This window comes from Lagenorhynchus albirostris, chromosome 3, assembly GCF_949774975.1.
Source record: "Lagenorhynchus albirostris chromosome 3, mLagAlb1.1, whole genome shotgun sequence".
Lineage (NCBI taxonomy): Eukaryota > Metazoa > Chordata > Mammalia > Artiodactyla > Delphinidae > Lagenorhynchus > Lagenorhynchus albirostris.
In genome coordinates, this window is record NC_083097.1 from 95,458,164 (window position 1) to 95,481,993 (window position 23,830).

The following is a 23,830-nucleotide window of genomic DNA, read 5'->3' on the forward strand; positions in this document are numbered from 1 at the left end:
ACAACATTACGAGTTTGCAAACTGCTTTGAAAACTGTAGATTAAAAATATCAATGCATATAGGACATTCAAATAACACATTGTATCAGGCCTATTTTTCGTGACTGTATTGGGAAACTTTTATTAATATGTTCAATTTAAACACAGATAGCCACCTCATCGATCGTTAAGCACTTGAAAATCCACTAAGTATAATTTTAGCCGGATTTTCTTACAAACCTTCATGTAACCACTGTAGGGAGACCACCTCTGAACTCCAAGTTCAGTCCCTCAAAGGGATTAAGTCTTAACCACGCCATCACGTCGACTGCTTTCAGTGATCACGCTCGGTGTCATTAGCATCTATTTAATATGGCAGTTGATGCCTTGTGGCCCCCTGCAAATGGGGGTGAGCAGAGCCTTGGCGAGAAGTGAATCGTAATTGCTGGCCGCGGGGCTGTGCGGCGCTGTGACAGCGGCAAGTGGGGAAAAGAGGAAAGCATTAGAGAAGGTCTGTTGTACTGATGAAGTAGAATTCCTAGAACACACTGTGCTATCAAATGAGATTTGGCTCCACAGTGCTGGGAGCAAACAATGGGCTCAGTAGGACCCAGCATTGGTTGCTGCGCATATTCTAGCTCCTTTAGTTGCAGCTGCCTTTCATTCGGGGGAGCAGGAACCGCACTAGAGAAAGGAAAGGAGGGTCTGTATTTTTGGGCCAGAGAAATCCAGAGAGTAAGATGTTAGGGAAAAAAACCTAGAGAATTTCAACCAGGATGAATACAGTGGTAAGTTATCTTCTCACACTCAACCAAGTCTATAATTTTTTTGGATAAACAGTTATAGAAAGGACTAGTAAAATGTGTCCAGCCTCTTTAGCTGGGTTAGTATAGAGCATGTTTTAGAAAGAACTGGATGGAGGATGAGTCTTTCTTGGACCTTTAGCTCTGGAAAGGGGTGGGGAAAAGGAGGCTTTAATGCATGGGGGTGGGCATAGGGGCTGCAGAGTCTGAAGTGTTAGGGAGGGTCTCTATTCCAGGTCCTCATCTGCATATGAGCTGAATCCAGGGAAAACAATGAACAGTAACATCAGGAAAAAAATGTTCCAAATCACTTATTATAAAACTACATCTTGCTTTACAAAGAATTATTTGTCAGTCTCCAGATAGGTAATATTCTGTTATTAGTAATAATCCAGGATATAAGAGTTTGTGCCCAACTTGCAAAATGGAGAGAAGAGAGGCGAGAATCCCTACTCAAAAAGTGCCTGAGGCACCAAAAGACAGTTTGACTGTTGAAATCAAAGACAGTTGATTGTAGCCTGCACAAGTAGGAACAACTCTACCTAATTATGAATGGGGCATTGTCAAACCAGTTTGCCCCTGAAATACTCACTTTAACTTAGTTTTTTAAAAATCCATTTTATCTAAAATATTTGAACAAAATTATGCTGCAGCTGTTACTAACCAAGTACAACCAGAGGTATGAAGTGCACACATTCTGTTTGAGGGTTCACATGAAGGTAATAATTTTTATAAAGTATGTGTTCAGAAAACACTGCATAGAAACCAAATTTGTGGAGAAAATTCCGCCCTCTTAAGAACTGCCTAGGAGGGCGGTGAAGTCCAAACAACCCTGATTTGCCCACCTTCTTGAAAGGTTTCGATTCTTAAGCACCTACACTCAAAGCAAACACTAAATATCTGTCGTGGAGGTTTTGTCACAGAGGCCAGGAATCCCAAATCCCCGAGTACGGAGAAAGCTGGGTTTCCCAACAAGGCCTCCTCCCTGAGCCGGGAGAGGCAGGCTTGGACCTTGGGATGGTCACGGCAATCCTGCCCATTCCTGCCTTATTTGTTCTGATCGTTAGGAGGGTGCCAATTAGCGCCTATTTTGATGACAGTTTTGTGTTGTGGACGTCTGTCCACTAGCATCTGGCTAGGGGCCCAAGTCCATTTCACAGGAAACAAACAAACCAAACAGCTGTCAGATGGTCCTGAGTTTGGGTGAATACCAAACAAACACAATCCTCCCCGCCACAGGGGAGGAGGGCCGGCGTTCCCATCATCCATCATCTCAGGAAGTGCGCAGTCTCCAACACATTACCTAACTCCTGACCGGCAGCTCCCTTATTTTTGTGAATTAGGCTTTGCCCACTGGAGTAAGTACTTAGAATGGATAAATCCAGAATTCACTTGTGTTTGCTTGAGAGCTAACGATCAGCTTGGCCCTTGTGTTTCTTCTTAAATCACTGAACCTCTTTTCTGTCCTCTCATTGCACCCGGGGGAAGTAGGGGGTGAAGGCTGGGTTGGAATAGGGATTCACTTTCCAATCCAACTACTTTGCTGTTCAGTTCTTGGGTTTTGTGAAAAACAAGTGTTTAAAGCCAGTGAATCAGTTTGACGCTTTTAGCTTATTGGTGTAGGTAGTTAATGCCATATATACCTTAAAGTTTTGTCGTATAAACTTTTTGTATTTACACGTTGATTTTGAGTCAGGTTAGATTAACAGAGACCTTTGGGCCCTCTTTGAAATATCGTGATTCCAAATATAACATTAACTACAATCTAGCACAGAAAACTCCCTCAGTATTATTCCTTTGGAGTTCCTACATGGTCTGTTCCCAGAGTGTAAGAAGGCTTGTGGCATAAGCCTGATAAACACAGGCTCCTCACTGAATGCCAGAACCAACAAAGGCAAATTAAAATGGGATCAAAACCTATTCATCTAACACCTACTTAATATTTTGGGATTATCCAGTAGGATCTAATATATAATATAGCTCAATGCATATTGTAGGTGTGTGCTAAGTATTTCCTAAGTAAAATGAAGAAATGAATGATTATTCAATCAACTATTTAAAATCAGGCCCTGACACACAGAAGTATATAGAGAAAGAGACAGAGATAGAAGCAGGCAGAAAGACTCATCTGGTCACTATCATCTTGTCACTGCAGTTTTAACTTACATGCCAACAACCATGCCCTCCTGGTGGCATGAAACACTGAATTTAGCCAATTCTATTAGGAGAACTTGGTGTCAAATTATAATAGATAATTTTTATTGTGTGCTTACCATGTACCAGACATCATTCTGGTACATATGGTCTCATTCAACCATCAGAATTGCTTTATGAGGTTGGCACTATTAGTATTTCCATTTCACAGGTGAGGAAAACAAGGCCCAGAGAGGTTAAGTGACTTTCCCAAGATCTCACAGCCAACAGAACAGGAAACTCCAGAGCTCATACTTTTAACTCCTGCATCATGTCACCCCTCTAGAAGAAAAGTTGACTCCCAAATGCAATTTTAACCCTCAGCTTCATTCTGTGTCTCTCAAGCAGTAATGAGATCTTAGTTGTTTTTCCTGATCTTAGTCTCAAAATTAGGGAAATCATCATCATCAGTCAACATTTCTATCAAATTCATGTCAGTCACTCTACTGCTATGAGCTGGATGTACCTGGAACGTTGTAACGTTACCTCCGTAACCCACTGAGGATGCCAACATTACACATGCAAAAGATAGCTACGGAGATTGAAATTTACTCTCTCCACTTATTGCAGACTCTGGAGTGTGCTTACTCTTCATCTGAGAAAAAGCAGAGCTGGCACTACTGTCAGAAAGTACTTAATGCCACAGTTTAGGCTGCAGTGCTGTGCTTCTCAGTATCTTCAGAGGATAATCTATAAAGTGCTGAAATTTACTCATTGAAGGTCTGTAATAGGATAGTGTACTGAAATTAGAGAACTCTTCCCTGAGGGCTAATTATGCCACGGATTTGGAGGTGAGGCTATCTGGTCAAACATCTGCCACCCAATGGTGGTTGAAAATTCTTTCTTGACATTTATAATTTTAATTTAAACTTATTAAAGAAGGTCTTTTAGACTTATTTGACAGAGCTTATTTCATCGTATATTGTTCTTTTGCGTGACGTAAAAGAAAATATAAGTGAACTTAATTGGATAACCCAGTCTTAAAACTTCTTGTTCGGTGTTTAACTCCTTATATGGGGTTGGAATTCCCAGTCATGAGTGTGTGTGTTTTTCCACACCATAGTGTCCTCTTTGCCATCAAGAGCTTTGATGATGGACACATTTAAATTTGTTCACCACCTTTCAAAGCAGGTATCAAACTTCTTAACACTATTTAGAGACAGTGACTAGCTGGGCTAGGTTAGCTGCTAACTATCTGTAGATGGTAAGAGTCTCTGTTTTTTCAGCTTTCCTGGAATGTAAACAAAAGTAGTTGTGTTGATATCAAGTAACACTAGAGGGCAGCCTGCAAGTTAGAAAGTAAGTAATCCTACACCAAGCACTACTTTGGCATAGTACAATAGATAACAGCAACTCAAATATGGTGTCCCAGTATAAAAAAAATCATCAGATCGTTCTTTAATGTTTAATTTGAATGTGCCTTTAGAAGAAGGCTTCAAAGCAAACAATTTCATAAACGTTTTCTCCCTTCTAGAAACTCCCTTGTTTGTTAAAGTCCCCTGAAGATACTTGATGTTTCCAATCCTATTTTTTTCACTTCTATTATTCAACCTCTTTTTAAAATGTAAAACAAAACTTTATTATGGAATAAAACTTTCCTGTTAGAAGTTTCACTTAGAAGCCTCTGAAATAAAAATGCACTGTGAAGGGTAAAGACAGAATATCCATCTTTTTAGGGTTTTTTTAATAGCATAAATATTAGTTATTTTCAACTATTAAAGGTCTTTGGAGGATTCTTGTGGACAACTGTACTGTATCAGTACTTATCTAAAGGTTGAAACCATAAAACGAAATCTGTAATTCCTCATTCACCTATGTATTGAAGGTTTATTTCTTCCTAAATAAAATATTACTCAACACATTTTTTTTTTCTACAATAAGCAGTGTTCAGTTTTAGCATAATGCAGCAAAACTAGGCTTAGCTGTCTGCTAACACTGTCTTATTAAATAAACAACACAATTTAGGTGTTATTTGTGTTTTGTGAATTACATCATCTGTAACATTTCAGTTGCAGGAGGCAACTTAAGAGATAAACACTGGTAAATATGCCCCAGGCAGGGTTAGGAGGACAGAGGGGAGGAAGGGACAAACACATCTACATTTAGTTTCAGAATTCAAAGACTTGCATAAAGTAAAACCGTTCAGAATGAAAAAAATAGGAAACAGGTGGCTCGACCTATGCCCTGATTCTTCCATGAGTGAGTCACGCATGTGCTCTCCTTCCTCCTGTACTTTGTAGCCAGTTTTTATAGATGCATTGGACGGTGCTTCAGTCTTTCTTATTATTATCCACCTCCTATCAGGGTATTAACCTCCCTAATGTTGGAGAAAGTGGTCCCAGCTGCCAGACCAAATGCAACAGTTTAAATGCTCTTACTTTTAAAACCTTTAGCACTCATTTTACAGAGCTGGGTATGAGCACAATAGAACTCATCCCAGGCTTTGGCGTTTGGCTTCTTGTGTGTCATTTACATATGGTTTTATGATAGCTGTTAAATATTAACTATTTTGTCTGTAAACCTGGGTTCCTGTCCTGGCCAGTGCCACCACGATCCACTCAGCTCCCCAGATGTGACATCTTGGAACCATTTTTTACTACTTCTACCCCCTTATCCCACACGTCCAACTGGTCCCTAAGTCCTGACGGCTGTACTTTGTCAACACACCCAGAATCTGTTTCCTTTTTTTCCACTCACAGTGCTAGCAGATTTATATTTCTAAAACACACATCTGAGGATATCATCATCTTGCTGAAAAGCTTGGAGCCTGCAGCTCCAAGTCCCACCTCTTCAGCAGGGCAGAGCCCTCCACAAGCTACTCTCCATCCCTCTTTCTGTCCGCTGGGCTTTCAGGCCACATCACCAGTCATCAGGAGGCCCCCTTGCTGCTCTGGGGCCAAATCCTGCATTTCTCTGCCTCTGGCCTTTGCTCCTGCCTCTCCCTTAGCCCCACTGCTCTTCTGCCCCTTGCCTCCCATGTACCAAAATCTCACTCATTCTTTAGATGCAGCTGAAATGCTTCCTCCCCAGCTGGACAGAGCACTCCTTCCTGTCCTTAGCATCCTTACCACTCTGCTTTGGGGATGGAGAATAGTCAGACCTCAGACACTATAGTAATTTTTTGCAAATCTAACTTCCTCGATAGAATGTCGACCCAATGTCTGGCCTTGAATGGGTATGCAGTTAATCAGTAAATTCTGAACTAGGTCATCATTGTGTCTCAGCAGTATCTAGAACTTGCCTAGAGTAGGTGCTAAATATCTATCTGCTGAATTAAACGGAACTGCTGCTTTCACTAGACCCAGCAGCGTGGACCAGAGGAGTAAAATAACCTTGGTCAGAGGGAAGATCCATTTATGTTGAGCCATCTGGTCTACTTTATTCCTTGCAAAAAGTGTGTTTCTGTTTCATAGATACAAGTTGCAAGCCCCAGGAGGATATTCCTGCTGAATATCTGGTTCACCCCTCTGTCCCTCCAGTTGTACCCTGCCCCAGGGTCAAAGTTTCCACTTTTATGTTACTGTTTATTTTTATCCCTACTATAAAACAGGACTAGAATCCTAAATAACAACATCCTCCATTTTTCAAATGATGTCCTTTCGGATGACAGACTCAAGGCCCTAAGAGCTGCTGGAGACAATGACCTGCAATAGCATTCCACCCAGAACCAGGAATTTAGGTCCCAATGGCAGTGAACCCTCAGGTGAAGTCCTTGGAAAGCTACTTCTAAGCTTGTTTCGTGGCAGTAGTCAACCTGCATAGGAGGCATAATGTAAAAACATCTTCAGTTGGAAGACTGTCAATTGTTTTCAGAAGTATTTAAAGTATTGAGTAAACCGTACAATGGCACGGAACATAAAAAACGCAGATTCAGAAGGCTGGGGACCTTGTCTCAAGCCCCTTACCAGAGGTATATACTCTTAGGCCAATCATTTGACCTCTCTGAACCTCGGTTATCTCATCTTTAAATTGGGCATAATAATTTCTGCCCTGCCTAACCCAGGTTGTAATAATATTAAATGAGGTGATGTTTATAAACATTGAAAAATATAAGCACTATATAGTAAGGTCTTTATTAGTAGTAGTAACACCGTTAAATACTGTTGATGTTGATCGTCACCACTAAGCCTGATTTCTAAAATCTGATATGGGACTTGGCAAGACTCCTTCCTGGGCAGAGCAGTCCTGGGTTTGCACCTCACGGCTATAAGCCAGTCTGTCCTCTCCCATCCTGGGAAGGCCGGCACTTGAAACACAGGCAATAAGAAACAATGAAATATGCCAATGCATTATGATTACTTTTAATAGAACGAGCCCTCCAGTGAAGACTGGGTATGGTTGACAACAAGCAAGAAAAGACATTGCCCCAGTCCTACGCTGGAAACCTTTGCAAGCTCTGCTCAGAGGAATTTGCATTTCAATAACAATGCGATAATGTCAAGCTATTCACAACATTGCAAAGCCTTCTCTTGCACACCTGGCTTGGGGAACTGGAAGTGGCTGTTTTCTAACAGCAATGGCACTTATGTTGTCCTTTTCATTCTTGGGAATGGATGTGTTTGGGCAGTATTCGCAGGTCTTGTGTTCTGGACATGACAAAATATGAAAACGAAAGCCCCACACTCCAAGATCTCCCAGGAGAATTAATTAATCAGCATATTCAACATGTTGAACTTCCCCTCATCACCAACGAATGGAAACACCACGTAGATAAAAGTTGACTTTTTAATAGAAAACTTTTCCCTGTATGCTGAACATCACCTTAAAAAAGAAACGTATCCAAAAGATGTTTGTTACCTTCCTCTTGGCTACATATGAAACTACTCTGTTCCTTCTAGATGATACCAGTAGCATCTCCTCTTGTCTGGGCAAACATGGGATCATAACACAGGGTTGACTTAATTTATATTAGAAGTAAAACCATATTGCACGCAGTGGGACAACCATCTTGCCAATTATTTCAGATAATCACTCCCCTAGAACACAGTACAGCAAATAATACCAGTCAACTTAGGTAATTTCTCATTAAAACTCTTATAGATCTGTAAGCTTAATTGTAAAAGCTAAGCATTTATAATTCGTAAGCACAAATTATGCTAAACTAGACAGGTTGTATGCTACTAAGAGTTTCGTATAAGCTGCAAAATGATTATTCACTCAGTAGTTTAATCTGTAAGTTGGCATTAATATACTATACCTAACTTTCATTAGGCCCCTCTAGTTAAAAGCTGAATGTAAATAGCGCATTAACATGACAGTTCAGCTTCTTGATATCTGTTCTAAAACTCATGACACAGGAAAAGTACTGTAAATGAAAAGTAAGGCCTGTTTCTCTCCAGTGCCTATAGTGTTCTGGTCGTTATGGTTAGCACTCGGTAAAGTGTACTTTTAGGCGAAGGAAATACCACTTGGTCCAGTATCCCCAGCATAAGTGCCTTTCATTTGAAAGAATTGGGGCACTGCTCAAAAGCCCCATTCAATCTTTGGAAGGCATGGCCTCGAATCCAGCTAGGAGCCAGTATATATCAACAATTTTGATAAGTAAATTCCTTTAAAATACAACATGATTCCTCTAAAGATTCAAAACACTCCACATCACTTGTAAATTTCAGCTGTTCCCCAAGTGATATTTCATTCTTTATATGATCATTCTGCAAATGACACAGAATCACATTTCTCATAAAAGAAGAACCTAGCATGGTTTGCATGGCAAGATAATGGAAGCATATTCAAGTCACCGCTGTCTGAAAATGTTCCAGCAAAATGCAGCCTCCGAGGCATGGATGCCTTGGAGACACCAAAACATCTGTAATCAGAAATCATTAATTAAGGTTACCTAAAGTCTACATTGTATTTGACTGACAGCCTCACAAAAGCACTGCTTACTTTTCGTAAGGCTGCAGTGTGCAATGTCGTCTCTGACCAGATACCAAAGAGTAATCACAACCTTGTCATTGTCGACAGGACAGCAAACTGAATCCCCACAAACTCTTCTTCGAACAAAAAAAGCTTCTGATCTGAAATATTAATCCCATTGTCCTCCCCACTCCATGCTTTTTTCTTTAAAAAAAAAAAAACTATCGTAAAAGAATACTCTAAAACAAGCAGGACCTATTTTCTGACCCTGCCGAATAATCAGAGGTCCCTAATACTGAATTTACAAATGGATATTTTCTTTGCTTCACAGAGATATTTGAGGGGGAGGTGGGGGAGGTCTGGGGGGATAATTGCAGCCTATGGGTAAGCCAGACCACATGATCAAAAACTGCTGTGACACTTAAAAGTGTTTCTCCACAAGGAATTCCTGTGCCCAGAAGCCTGGTGAAGCCAGTAGCAATTAAGGCCATGTTATCCTTTTAATTTACTTCAAATTATTGGCCTCTAAGATCAATCATTTAGTGTGGTTGAGTAAGGGAGGGGTCAATATAATAGGCACGTGCATTAAAAATTCTTGTTGATCTTAAACAAAAATTTTGGCAGGCTGGATCTGGGGAAATTTAAAACGGCTGCTTTGAAGCTCACCCTGAAATAAAAACTAGTTATTTTCTAGTTAAAAAAAAATGACTAATATTCTAGATTAGGCCCATTTGTAATGAATTCAAGGTTTTCTTCTTCTGAAATCGCCTGGATTTTCAGGTGCTGCACTGCGTGTCCTGAATTCAGTGCTGTTTGCTTCAAGTGTGAGATGGTTTTATTTTATGTTTTAATTTACAAAGGAATTAAATGGCTGGGCTTAGACTGATGGAGGAGTCCTTGAAAGTCCACTAGAGAAATGGGAACTAAAACATTAAGAAGTGTACCAGTATCTGTTACACAAGGCCAACTCTACCTAACAAAGGAGAGCTGTGTTCTTCATCACACACGAAGCACATAAATCATGGGGTGCGTGTATCTCCCTCTTGTAGCAATTTAGTCCTCCAGATCTTTTCTTGACCAGGTCACACGAGATGTCCGCCACTGGAGAGCTTTTTCCTCATCAACCCGAAATAGCAAGATCTTATAATCACAGGAAGAAAAAAATGCTCAGACACTCAAGAGCTGACAAAACAGTAGACCTTTGGGCCAGTGTTGCAAAATGCAGTCAAATGGTCTCTAGCCCTTTAGTAGTGTGCGTCGCACCAAAGAAAATAAGGCGAAACCTGAAGGAAAGCACGAGTGTTTACGTGGCCATACCAAAGCACAACATACAACACTCGTGAGGTCATTTTATTAATTTAGCCATCTGCAGAGCCAAAACCAAGTTGTGAAACTGAGATTTGAGCGAAGTCAGGAATGACCTCGTTTACCTCCACGTTTAGAGACAGCCTTAATGAAGAGTTCGTACCCTTTGGCTTTCTTGTCGAAAGATGAAAGTGACATCAGCCCCTGGACTGTAATTTTTTACCAGCAAGACTGAGTAAGAGGCAAATCCTGGAGTAAATTATCAGCTTGGATGTGCACGTAACAAGGTCCAGAGAGACCCTCTCAGAAGTTGCCTCTTTTAATCCAACGCTGACTTATACGAGAAGCGGTTTTCAGTGCTTTCAGAAGACCACAACAGCCCAAATCACTGCAAGCCTCGCAAGCCTAGTAGATCTCAAACCTTTCCCAAGACATCCCAACACTATCTGAGGCCCTGAAACTATGGCAACTGAATAAGAAAGTAGCCTCCATGATTAATAGATGAAGATCCCAGCGACAGTGTCTAGCTAGGGCCATCCTTCATGATGCGAGAAGAATTAGCACAGAATCCATCTCAGAAACCATTAACAAGTATTCTTCTTATAAAAATCCACCCAACTGCCATTCTGCTGCCTATACCCCAGTTTAGAATGCCGTGAACAGTTCGGTTTCTAGTTATCGCTCACTCTGCGGAGATGAGAATGTTTTTAGTAACTCAGATGCTCACGTTTTTAGAATAATGAAAGGCTTAAAAGGCTGGTGTTCCACCTGGGTATCTGAGGCCTAAGAACAAAGGCATTCAAACACCAAAGTATGTGAATGAAGTCGAGTGGCTCTCAGGGTAAAAAGGAGAGACAGTTGTGGATTGTTCTGCGTGTTTTTTGTGGAGTGCAGTTTTTCGTAAAGCAGTCCATTTTCAGGAAAGGAACGTTTCCATTCACCAGCTCCATCAGTATTCTCTTACTTTCCCCATTCAAAGACGGTAGGAGTCTGGGGGTGAGGCAAGCCCTAGAGTCGCTGCAATATTAATGAAAAGATTGAGTACGCTCCTGAAAAAAGGACTCGGGAATAGGAAAAAGGAAGGAAGAATAGATCCACAGAAAGCCTGGCTTTAAAATTCTCATATAACATTAAACCACAATTAATATATCTGTTATTTCCCGGTCCCTCAAATGCTTATTTTCCAATGGCATGTTTTCATTGTGTTCAATGCCAGCTCCTGTTCTGTTCTATAAATGCTTCAAATCAAATCATGGCCAAAGGCTTGGTCTTCAACACGTGGGAGGGCAGAAGGGATAAGAGAGGGATAAATGGCATCAATTTTAGAGATTCTTCCGCTAAGGTTTTTGAATTGGCTTGGATTCTTTGAATTAAAGTTTCTGCAGATGGCAATTATAGGTTAGTTGGAAACCACTAGCAAGCGCTGAGTCATATTAAATGAAAGCCTCAGGTCTCAAGGCTGTATGTGGAAACATCTATTACTAACAGTACTTTCAAAGCAACGGTCGCACACTGGCTGCTCCACAGGACCTGGTCCTTCAGTCTTTGGGGCATGTGAATTGCTGATTTATTCCCCTCTCTGTATGTCATCTTTCCACTTGCAAAATTGAAGAGAAAAACATTTTCCTAGATGAAAATAACTGTAATTCTAAGCCATGGAGGGATTCCTGTTCCTTCAGGGAACTGCAGCGATAATATTGCCCCTTTTGCTGTGCTTCTGAGGAGTCAGATAAGATAAGAAACTGTATGATTATCATCTGAATCAAATTTCAGGTTGTATAGCAATATATCAGCAGTAGAGTAATCACTGTCTCCACTGCGGTCAGGTGACTATTTCCCTGCATTTGGTGGGGAAGGTAGTGGTTCGCTTCTGCGTGGAGATTCAGGTGCTCCCAAACTGTCACTGTTTCAGGCTTGGCCAGGGAAGGCTGACCTGGCAAATATGGCCACCATAAAGACTCTCATGCAGTAGTCCCAGCCATAGCCTCTTGGAGAAGTTGATTGACAGCCAAGCTTCTCCCCTATGTGGTCCTTGGGGTCAATTCAACTCATCCCTGAACAGTCATTATGGGCAGCTCTCAGATTTCAAATGTGGGTACTCTCAGATTCTTTAGTGGGTGTATTTTACTTAACGGTGTGAATGTTCCTTTCCAGTCCGAAGGTGTTTCCTTCACATCATCTCTTTATGTCACAGATTTGTAAGGCCATTTCCTTTTGTACTCTCCCCACCAGGGCACTCTCCATGACAACTGTCACCCAAATAAAAATAATACTTTATATTTAATGAGTGTGTGTAGTGTATCAGGCATTGGGCTATGAAACTTACAGATGTCATATTTACTCTCCTTGACAACTGTAATACAAATGTAAACTGTAGCATTTTACAAATGGAAACTGAGGCAGATAAGTAACTGGCTCAAAGTCACACTATTTGTAAATGGCAAAAAATGGGATGCAGTCTGTGTTGTGTCTGCCTAAGATGTGTGACCTCTGCATCACCTCCAGAGCTGTCTACAGCCCTCCCTCCAACAGTTCTTGCACATTTTTTATAAACTTATGCCACAAAATCGAATGAATTTGCCCTGTATTTGGTGGGGAAGATAGTAGCAAATAGCAAAGATCAAAACTTCTTTCCTCTCACTCCTAGTTCGCCCTGATGTGTCTGTTCTACGTTAATGCTTTCACTGACATGAGCTGTGTTAGAACTTACCTGAGCAAAAACAAGCCCTTACTTTTTTTTTATAATGCCTGGCAGAGTGCCACTCCTATGACCTTGCCCAATTCATTGGTCACATTGGAAACAATCACTAGTTGACACGGTTGGCATCTGATTCATAAAGTTGCCATCTGTACACTGCGTAGATTGTGCATTTTCAGTGAATTTGAGGATCTTACTTAATTTCATAATGTGGTTTACATTAAAATGACATCAACACAGTATAATCTTTCTTTTATGATTTAGAAGACAATGAAGCAGGGTCTCTGCTAGGCCTGGGGTCTCGGGAGCGGAGGAAGGAGTCAGCATCAAACTTTTCAAATTTCCAGACTGCATTTAAAAAAAATTAATTAATTTTTGGCTGTGTTGGGTCTTCGTTGCTGCGCCAGGGCTTTCTCTAGTTGTGGCGAGTGGGGCTACTCTTCGTTGAGGTGCACAGGCTTCTCATTGCGGCGGCTTGTCTTTGTTGCGGAGCATGGGCTCTAGGTGTGTGGACTTCAGTAGTTGTGGCACGTGGGCTCAGTAGTTGTGGTTTGCGGGCTCTAGAGCGCAGGCTCAGTAGTTGTGGCTCACAGGCTTAGTTGCTCCACAGCATGTGGGATCGTCCCAGACCAGGGCTCGAATACGTGTCCTCTGCATTGGCAGGCAGATTCTTAACCACTGCGCCACCACGGAAGTTCCAGAGTGCATTTTGTATTTTACCGAATACAGCTACATTCATGATTTCATATTATTCTCCCAGCAGTCCTACTAGATAGAAAGCATAGGTTTACTATTCACAATTTTTATTTAAAATAATGCAGCTTGAGAAAAGTGGCTTGTCTGTTGTAGTGAGTCTGGAACCCAGGTTGTCCAACTCCAACAACAGGGTCTTCAACAACACTTATCACTGCACTGGGACAGGATAGAAATGTGGGTTAATGGGCATACTATTTCCTCCTGGTAGGAAGTTGAATTTTATTTAATAAATTTATTTATTTATTTATTTATTTTTGGCTGTGTTGGGTCTTCGTTGCTGCGCACGGGCTCTCTCTAGTTGCGGTGAGCGGGGGCTACTCTTCGTTGCGGTGTGCGGGCTTCTTATTGCAGTGACTTCTCTTGTTGTGGAGCACGGGCTCTAGATGCGTGGGCTTCAGTAGTTGGGGTGTGCAGGCTTAGTAGTTGTGGCTTGCGTGTTCAAGAGTGCAGGCTCAGTAGTTGTGGCACACGGGCTTAGTTGCTCTGCGGCATGTGGGATCTTCCCGGACCAGGGCTCAAACCCATGTCCCCTGCATTGGCAGGCCGATTCTTAACCACTGCGCCACCAGAGAAGCCCCAGAAAGTTGAATTTTAAAAACTACTATTAGCAAACTCCAAAAAGGCAAGAAGGTTCTGTGGCCAGTGGTTAAAATGCAGAACAAATGAGTCCAAGGTCAAAAGCTCAGTCTCCGTAAGTGCTGGCTGTCTTCTTAGCTCTGTTTCTCAGAAGGGTGATTCTACCTAACTCACATTCCCTCCAGCTTCAACCAGGTGTCCCACAGATGTGTGCTCTTGGCTATAGAAGGGGACTGACTGGATGTGAGTGTGGGAACGAGCAGGCTTCAATCCATCACGAAGACTGGAAAAACAACCCAGAGTGAATGCTCCACTGATGATGCATGAGACACATCACCTATGTATATGGAAGACAGTGTTACACACACACACTCATGCAGGCAGAGAGGTGTCTCATTTGATGGACACATATCATAGAAAAACAAGAGCAGGCAAAAGAGATAAAGACGGGTTGTTTGCAAAAAGATTCACTCTTCATTCATTCAACAAATACTTGTTATGAAAGCGCTGTGATGTGCCAGGCACAGGTTTAGGTGCTGGAGATACGGCAGTGAAGGAAACATAATGGCATTGTGTCTAGCAGAAGACAGAAAATAAATGAGGACAACAGACAGTTTGTCAGGATGTGAAAAGTGCTAAGAGGAAAAAAAAAACAAACCTGAGGCTGTCCACTGGGGTAAGGAGTGTTGTGACAAAAGGGTGAAGCAAATATGATCAGGAAAGGCTTCACTGAGGAAGTGACATGTGAGCAGAGAACCTGTAGGTGCAGAGGAGCAAATCCTGCAGCTCTCTGGGCAGAGGACCGCCCCAAGCCTTGAAAGGGCAAGTGCAGAGAGACCCTGCAAAGGGGCTCGGGGGGAGCACGCCCAGCACAGTCAAGTGACCCCAAGGAGGAGTGGAGGTCAGAGAGGTGGGGACCCGAGTGCAGATCATGTGGAACCACGAAGGCCATAGAAAGAACTCTGGCTTTGACTGGAATAAGATGGGAAAGCATTTGAGCACATGTAACCTGATCTGTAAAAAAAACTATATCACTTCAGCTGCTGTGTTGAGAAAAGACTGTAGGGGGCCAAGAGCAAAGCCCGGAGACTAGCTGGGAGCCTAACACAGTAGGTTCCCCAGCAGGAGGAGACAATGGCTTGGCCAATGTGAGGGCCACTGAGCTGGAAGACCTAGAGGGAGTCTGCATGCTTTCTGAAGGTGGGGCTAACAACATGGCAGCTAGAATGGATGCAGATACCAGAAAGAGAAGAGTCAAGGATGACTCCTGAGTTTTTTGGCGTGAGCAAACTCAAAGGATGGAATTGCCATTTGCCAAGACGGAGAAGATGATAAGAAAAGCATGTGTGGAGGAGAAAGATCCAGAACTAGGTGTTTGGAGCGTTTGGGTTTGAGATGTCTAGATTCTACCCCCTGTAGGCATTGTGTATATCACAGATCCAGGAGAGAGGTCTGGGCTGAGGGGGTAATTTGGGAAACATCAAAGTATTGATACTTGTGTGTGACGTTCTCCATTAGTGTAATTAGAATTATTCTAATAAAAAGGTTTGCAAGAACTCATCTGCTTCACAAAGCAAGATACCCTTGTGTATAAACTATATTGTAATAGTCCCATGCTGAGAAGTATCCCGAACTCACTTCTCCCCTTGAGGTTTGTGCGGTATGACATCTTACTTGCCCATTTCAAAGGGATTAAATGCCTCCCTCCCTTCCCTACCTTACCATATCCCCAAGAGGCAATTGTGTGGTTGCCAGCAGAGAACAGCTCAGTTGCTCTTACAGCACATTTTAAGGCAGAGGAGAAAAGCCTTCACTCTGGAATAGAAATCTCTCAGAGACAACTTGGCTCCAGGGCACCCCAAGAGAGTGGGGGGCACTGATATGGGAGGGCCCAGCAGGATGCTTCCAGGTTTCCCCTTCCCCTGGAGATGTGAACACCCAGGGAACACTCGCTGTGGGACGAGGGCAGTGAACTGTCGAAACTTAAAGTGTGTGTGCAGGGCGGGCGGCAGCGTCGAGATACGTGCAGGCTTTTCCACCGTCGCAAACGGCAGATGCCTAATTAAAGCATTTGCAATTAGTTTGGCTTGTTCTGTGATTCCTTTCTGCAAACAAATATGATGGGAGAATATATTAGCTCTTGGCAAATCTAGTTCTAAAAACTTTCTCTCCCGTGATTACTCTTTTGTCCTGCTCAGAAAAGAGCTGAAGCACTATGTACACACCCTGAAGTATGTGACTTACCTCCTTGTCCAAAACAGTATTTTTCCTTCCATTTCATAAAGGAGTGCAACTGCCCATTTGCCTTTAAAGCATGAGGATTTATTTTGAATTTAATACAAGTTCTTAATTTGGGTCTCTTAATTTTATTCAATGAATGTAACAGTCTTCCTAATTCTTGCCATCCTTCTGATTCAACACACTTGGCAATGTTATCCACCTCCTCAGAATGCAAATGCTATATTTCTTTAATGATGGGAAAAGCATTCACTAGACTTCGAAAGAACTCTAGGGGTGAGTGTTTGTGTGTGTGTCTCTGTGTGTGTAAATAAAGAGTTGCACTTATTGCCACTTTACAATAACCACTTACTTGAAGGCATAGACTTTCTTTTTCACTGTAGGGGAAAAAAAAGCTTAGGTCTATTCTAAGTGGAGAAATGTGAACTGTTTGGGACTATTTCTTTCATTTATTCATTCAATATTTACTTGAGTTTCTACAGTGGTTCTTATGAATTTTTAACCTATTTCAACTTAGATGTTTTATCCAATAAGTATATTCTGCAGGTAGCTACTGAGATCATGATTTTGGGTGTCCGTTGAACATTTACATATGTGGTTATATGCATTATGAGAGTGTGGCCCATCTCTAAACGGTGATAACTGCAAAACAGAACGCTTTGGGAAGATTGTCACCAAACAGTGTAAATAAGAAACATGAACTAGAATGCCTCTTTATATCAAGTTGAAAAAAGACATAACACAAAAAAGAGGTTTAAATCTGTTGGTCATTCATTTCTCCTTTCAGATTGGTTTGCAAAGTGCCTCATCTAAGAATGTCCTAAACCCAAAATAATAACAGAGAGTGGGGGGTTACTCAAGAGTTGAATAAAAGTCACCATATAAACAAGCATGGGTAAACCAAATTCAAATAATTAGTGCAGTTATTTTTTAACAGATGGTTTAGGTTAATAGGTGGAGACACAGTGTTGCCACTGTTGTATTTAAGGTTAGGTTAATAATTAACTTTCGTGCCTGGAGTAGTTTAATCAAAGCTTACTGTAAAAACTGCGCCATGCAGACTAAACAGGGTATTCAAAAAACCATGCAAAATACTTGCAATCTTGACCTCTGGTAGTCATTTGGAAAAAGTGTGAAAAAAGAAGATGTTTTCATTCAGAAATGTGCACTAGTATCTTTACTTTGGGGGAAAAACCTTCATAAAGGGTTCATATTATCTGGAACCAACAATCTTCTCCCTGCCATGAGAGTGGCTGACTGTGGACTTCAAATGCCCAAGATGTATGTTGAAAGGAAGACCAGACAATTATCGGGATTAGAGGAAGGCAAGGCAAAGGCACTCGACCTTCGTACCCGGAAAGACTTCAGAACCGGCGCTGGGGGGCATTAAATAGCTTTCCTGAGACCTGCTGGCACAACACTGTAACAGGGTTAAACATCTTTTCAGATACCAAGCAAAGAAAGTCGGGCATACATGTGAGAGAGTGTGTCTGTATGAGTGTCTTCGCGCCCCTGTGTTTTAAACCTTTCGTGGATCACATTCAATTGCAACTTGATTTTCATCCAGCCTAGGCAGAGACTGATCCCACTGTGGCCGTCCCTGGCCACCACATTCCCAAAGCAGACGCCTTTCTCCCAAGGACCGATGGGGATTGGTAGCGGGGCTGCCCCCTGCAGTACAGGCAAGAGGCGGCCCCTGGAAATGCTCGCCTTGGCCGTGAAAACAGCGATTCCTACCCCGCTCCACGCACACCTGATTTCCTGCTCTGCCCCTCCTTGAACACCCGCCGGCTGGAAAACAGCGCGAGGGGTGCAGGAGGCTGGGATGCTGAGCTTGGAGCCAGCCAGCCCGGGCCCGTGTCCACACGCACCCGCGCGCCAGCCGCTGTCCACAGTGGCCCCGCCAGCCGCTGTCCACAGTGGCCGCACCAGCTTCCTGAGTGCTGCGCTGAACTTCCCCTTCTCGCCCCTCCCCACGCCCACCCCTTGCTCAATTGCTTGAGAGACTGGGCCAGCAAGTGCAGCGCCACGACCCCAACCAAGCTGACCACCGGTCGGGGTGGCACTCTCCGAAGGGCCGGCTCCTACCTCCTAGACGTACGTATCCTGGGCGGTTCGCCCGCCTCCCTGGGGGTTCCGCTTCCCGCGGGCTGCACATGCTGAGCCCCAATTCTGTAGTGCCCCCCCACCCCTGGCCTTCAGAGAAACTTTCCAGAAGCGCCTGGTCGAGTGACCCCGCGCTGGAAAAAAAGGAGGCGGCGCTGGGCGGAGGGGCGGCGAGGGAGCGGGAAAGAGGAGTCCTGTTTCCTTCCCCCATACCCACAAATCCATACTGTTCCCTGGCTCCCCCTGTACCGTTACGGTCGTGGGAGGAGGGAACGGATCTCGGGATCCTGCTTTGCACCGTGTAACACACTGGGGAGCTGAGAAAAAAGCGGAGCATCTGGGGGAAGAGACACTTGCCATCCCAGCAGGGTCGTGCAGAGTGGGTGGGCACTGTCGGGCTTGCTCCCGAGCGCCCCACTGCCAGCGAAGCAGCGCTCTAGACGCAGCAAGTAGTCCGGACAATCCAGAACCTGGGGCCCGGGCAGAGCTGTCGTCTGGTTAGCAAGCACTGAGCCATCTCTTGCCTGGTCTTCTCACCCTTCCCCCTCCCGGGACACCTTCTTTCCAGAGAGGGACCTCGTAGATTCTGGAAGACGGCACAGTGGGCGCCAGTCCCGGCGTGATGGGTTCTGTGCTTGAGGGGGACACAGACGCGACGGATGCTGTCTTCGCCGCCCAGGAGGGAGCTGCGGCGGGGAATAGGACCCAGGGCGGGGGCGCCGCGGCACACTGGGAGGAGGCCACTCGTTCGAGCAAACAAAGCCCGGAACCTCTGGTGCTAGCGTCTGAGGGAGCCGGGATGTCACCAAGTGGTAGGGTGCGCGAGTGCCAGGGTCATTACAAGTTTCCCGCACTCCACTGAGCCCAGCCCAGACCCCGCACCGACAACAAAAGATTCTCTTTGCTTCCCCACCGTATCTGCGGAACCCCTGAACCCAAACCTCGTGCCAAGCGAAAACAGCGCTCTTCTACCCAACCTCCTCCAGCCCTGGAGGGCAGAACCCCTTCCCCTGCCTTCGCACCAGGACCGGGCACTTCCGAGAATCTCACCCTTTCAGGGCTTCTCTGCTGCCTGCTGGCCCGAAAGTGAGGACGAGCCCCCGGGTACTGCATACACATCCCAGGGCCAGGGAGCTATCCGCGCGGTTGGTGTCCCGGGCGGCGCCTGGCGTGTGCGCAGCGCGGGTGGGGAAGCTCGCAGCACGGAGCCCGGCGGTCTCTGGGGCGCCGGGTGGAGAGGAGCAGCGGGCAGGGCTCGTGACTGCTCCCCCAGGGCCGGGCAACGCTCGGGAGACTGACACAAGACAAAATAAAACGCAAGCACCACAAAGCCGAGACAGGGCGTGCGGACCGCGGCCCCGGGACCCGCAGGAGGGAGCCGAGCCGCTCGGGAGGTGGGGCGCGCCGGGGCGCCCCAGCCGTACCTTTTCGGTGCATCGACGGGCAGGCGGCCGGGGCTCGGAGCGGGCTGGTACAGCGTGTATCCCATTTAGTAATCCATTATCGAGGGGATCTCTCCGGGCCGCGAGCTGCGCTCTCTCCGCAAGCCTTTGTCATTCCTACATGTGTGCTTGTCTCTTTGGGGTAACAGTCGCGGCGACTACTTTCTGGGATGCAAACGCGCTGTATTCATCTCCAATGACAGGCGGAGAAAGGGAGAGGAAGAAAGAAAGAAAGAAACCAACAAGAAAGGAGTAAATGTTCAAGAAACTCTTCTCCAAATCCAAATTCCACTTGGATTCCACTCCGGCAATCCCTTCGGTAGTGTCTGCGCCGATTAACAAGTCATTTCAGGGTGGGGGGGCGGGGTGGGGGCTGGCGCAGGGGTTCGCCCTCTAGCCCCGCTCCACGGCTGGGAGCGCTACGCCGCGGGTGTGGCAATGCTGGCCGCTGCCGCCGCTCCTAAGCGGACATCGCGGGCGGTCGGCCCCGCGGAGAAGCGCCGCTGCTGCGTCCGGAGCGCCTGGACAGCCGAGTGCGTGGGGAGCGGAGTTGGCTGCAACCTCACCCCGTGCGGCTCACTACTCCTCTGTCACTCGAGAGGCCGCCGCTCCGGGGCGGAGCCAAGTCCCGGACTGGATTGCGCAGAGCGGACTCTCCTCCTGCAACCCCGCCTCCTTTGGCAGGCGTCTTCTCCGACCCAAAGGAGAGCTGCGGTCTATGTGTGCGAACACTAGCGAGCGAGGCGGAGAGACGGAGAACCTACGCGGTTTGGCCGCAGGTGGAGCCTTGGATCGACTGGCCAGCGCAGCTTCCTTCCACCACTATTCCCTGCCCGCCCCCCGCGCGCTCGGCCGAGGTCCCCGCGGGGGCGATGCCGGCAGGAGGCCAGCCCTTGCCTCCCCCAGGCCCGCATTTGCTCTAGCAAAAAAAAAAAAAGAATCCCGGACAGCATTGCTGAGCTCTGACAAATCAGAAGAATTAATAAAAATAGACGTAGTGCAGGAGCGAGTCACAAGAAAGGATTTCATCGATTTTCTTAAATGGAAAAGTTTTAAACGATGAGGGTGAGTGAACGGCGAACCTTTCTAATTCTGATTACTGTATCAAGAGGTAGATTCCAGAAGTGATGGACACTCTGCGCACCCAGATGAATTGGATAGAATCCGGTGCGCTTAAAAATACACTTCGAAGATACGAACACAGCTATTAGTTAACGTACGTACAACACAACACGTTAATAAAGCATGTTAAGTAAGCAAATAAACTGTAGTGGAAAGGATGCTGTTAACGAAGATTTGCTTTTAAAGTTAGAAAGTGTGTAAACTGTTCTTAGAAATAACTATGTAAACTTCAGAAATAAGACACAGTTCCAACGAGAATCCAACAGCTTCATGGAATAAGTAAATCTCAACTTCTTTCAAGGCGCTTTTGTTACCATTAGAAGAAGAATGGCAGGCACAGCCTTCCTCCTCCGCTTGAAAGTTCAGTCGCCAAAAAAGCCTTGCTGTTACAGGCTTGGGCCCACTGGGCAGGCCACACGATGTCCCCCCTCCCCCGGCCGCTGCGCGCTACCCGCCTGCTTGCCCCGCAGACTGCTCACGGTAGCACGTTGCTCCCCGAGTGGGCTTCTCACTTGGTTTGGATCGTAGCCACAGCCTTTAAAGAAAGTAACACGGGGCGGCCAAGCAGTTCTCCGATCATTACTTACTAGTCATGGGGTCGGCCGAGAAAAGCATTGGGAAGCAGATCAGGGTCTCAGTCGCCCTTAGGCCGAATGCTGTCATATAAATGCAGTAGAGACTGTACCTGTTCCCTAATTGGGGCTAGGGCCACTAATAAGTCTACCCCCCCTTTTTTAAAATTACCGTTCCTACATGGAACTAGACTACATACAGACATCTGCTAATGAGGGCTCACGAAGAATAAAATAAGTGCACACGCGACAACAGTGTATGTATATATAAGATACATTTTCCACAAACCGTTTAGAAAAGGTGAGAAGGGTAAGCGGGAAAACGTCGGTCTCCCTGCTGTCTGCCAAAGGTGCCAGCAGGGGCCGCTATCCCCACCTTTCGCAGGCAAAAGCAGCTACAGATCCGCGGCGGCGGGGGGTTGGGGGGCTGCGGCCGTAGGTGCGCGCGCAGCCACCGCGGCACGCGGAGCCAGCTCCGAGAGGGGGCTGGGGCGTGGGGGCGGCGCTCTTGGCTGCGCGCTCCCGCGGTCCGGGTGGGGACTGGCTCGCGGACGTCCCTTTCGAATCTGGTCGGGACCCGGGGAGGGGCCCTGGCCGGCCGCCACCGGTCAATCCTCGGCTGCGCTATTTAACGCCCAAATTTCGGCGTTAAGTCCGAGCTCGTCCGTGCGTCCCCGGCGGGGTCCCGCGGCCTGCACGTCGGGCCCAAGATGTCCCTGGGGTTCTCCGCCTGGTGTCTCCATCCCGGCCGGGTCGCCGAGGCCCCGTCTTCCTTCTCTGCCGCTGATTTACATGCTAATTGTGTCTGGGAAAAGTTCTTTAATTGGCAGGATTAGTCAGAGCAAACGAATTGTTTCACAGGCTGAACTAAATTCCGGGTTTAGCGTCTTCCCTTGGAGAAACAGACAAACTGTTTTGTTTGTTTCATGGATGTATTGGAAATGCCCCACATCGAGTTTCAGGATATGTTTTTAAAGGGAAATTATTTTCATTATTAATACTTGCATGTTTAATTTGCAGTAACGCTGAGCCAAGAAGCAGGAGATTAAATTTACCTAGTTTAAAATTAGAGAATACAAGAAGAAAAGACTTTGAGTTAATTTTCGCACGGCTGAGAAATATCACCCAGAATCTTCCTGGCAATGACTAAATCCCGAAGCCTCACCATCCAATTAGGCACCCGTCATCCTGACCAGGTGAGATTACATTTCCACCTGCCCGGGAGAGATGCTTCTGAAGCTGGCAGAAAAGCCAACTGTTGTGTCGCTCCCAAGCCCTCGGGGGAGCACCTGTGGGAAGGCTGCCCCCTGAAACCTCATGATGTCATTTCCCCTTCTGTGCGCTGCTGCAGACTCACTCCCAGAAGCCTGCCTTAAGTTTTCAGTAAAACTTCTGCCCTTTCAAAGCCTTTGAAGTCTGCAATCCACCCTGTCCCTTCAGGGAAGAAAGCCAATGGGAGTTAAAGAATCACCAAGTGTTAGAACTAGAAGGAAACTTGGACTGTTTCGTAGTTAAGTGGGATGAAGTGGAGTGACCAACGCCCTAGTCTCTGGAAGCCAGCTGTTGTTAGGGTAACTTACTAGCTGGTGACCTTGGGGCGGTCCCTTATCTCTCTGGAGCAGTGGACTCACTTGTAAATGAGGATTCAGCTACTACTGTCTTCCCAGGGATGGTGTGGATTAAATGAGATGGTGAGTGTAAACCATGGGTCTAGGGATAAAGGTTAACTAGCATCTGTAAAGGTTAACTAGCATCATTGTCATCCTTGTCATCACCCGTGTCGATCCTCCCACCACCGTTTACAGGGGTCAGACAGAGGCAGAGGAAAAAGGTGGCTTGCTTTGTGTCAGTGCTGGGAGCTAGCCCGTAACAACTCCTCTTCAATAAGCCCACACTGCTGTGCCCCCCAGCACCTGGAAAAAGTGTGATGAAGGAGAAGAGGAACTGGAAAGGTAAACTCAACTCACCCAGGAACCTTTGGAACCTTTTTTTTTTCTTTGCGGTACACGGGCCTCTCACTGCTGTGGCCTCTCCCGTTGCGGAGCACAGGCTCCGGACGCGCAGGCTCAGCGGCCATGGCTCACGGGTCCAGCCGCTCCGCGGCATGTGGGATCTTCCCGGACCGGGGCACGAACCCGTGTCCCCTGCATCGGTAGGCGGACTCTCAACCACTGCGCCACCAGAG

General features: G+C 45.7%; 1 protein-coding gene across 3 annotated transcripts in view; it reads right to left on the bottom strand.

Annotated features, from left to right (window-relative positions):
• Positions 1-20,271, bottom strand: part of SEMA6A (semaphorin 6A) — a 129,429-nt gene extending 109,158 nt beyond the window's left edge. For all 3 annotated transcript variants that reach the window (XM_060143457.1, XM_060143456.1, XM_060143455.1), the window contains exon 1: positions 19,934-20,271. The gene's annotated coding sequence lies outside the window, so the exon portion shown is untranslated. The remainder of the gene's footprint in view (positions 1-19,933) is intronic.
• Between the last annotated feature and the right edge of the window lie 3,559 nt (positions 20,272-23,830).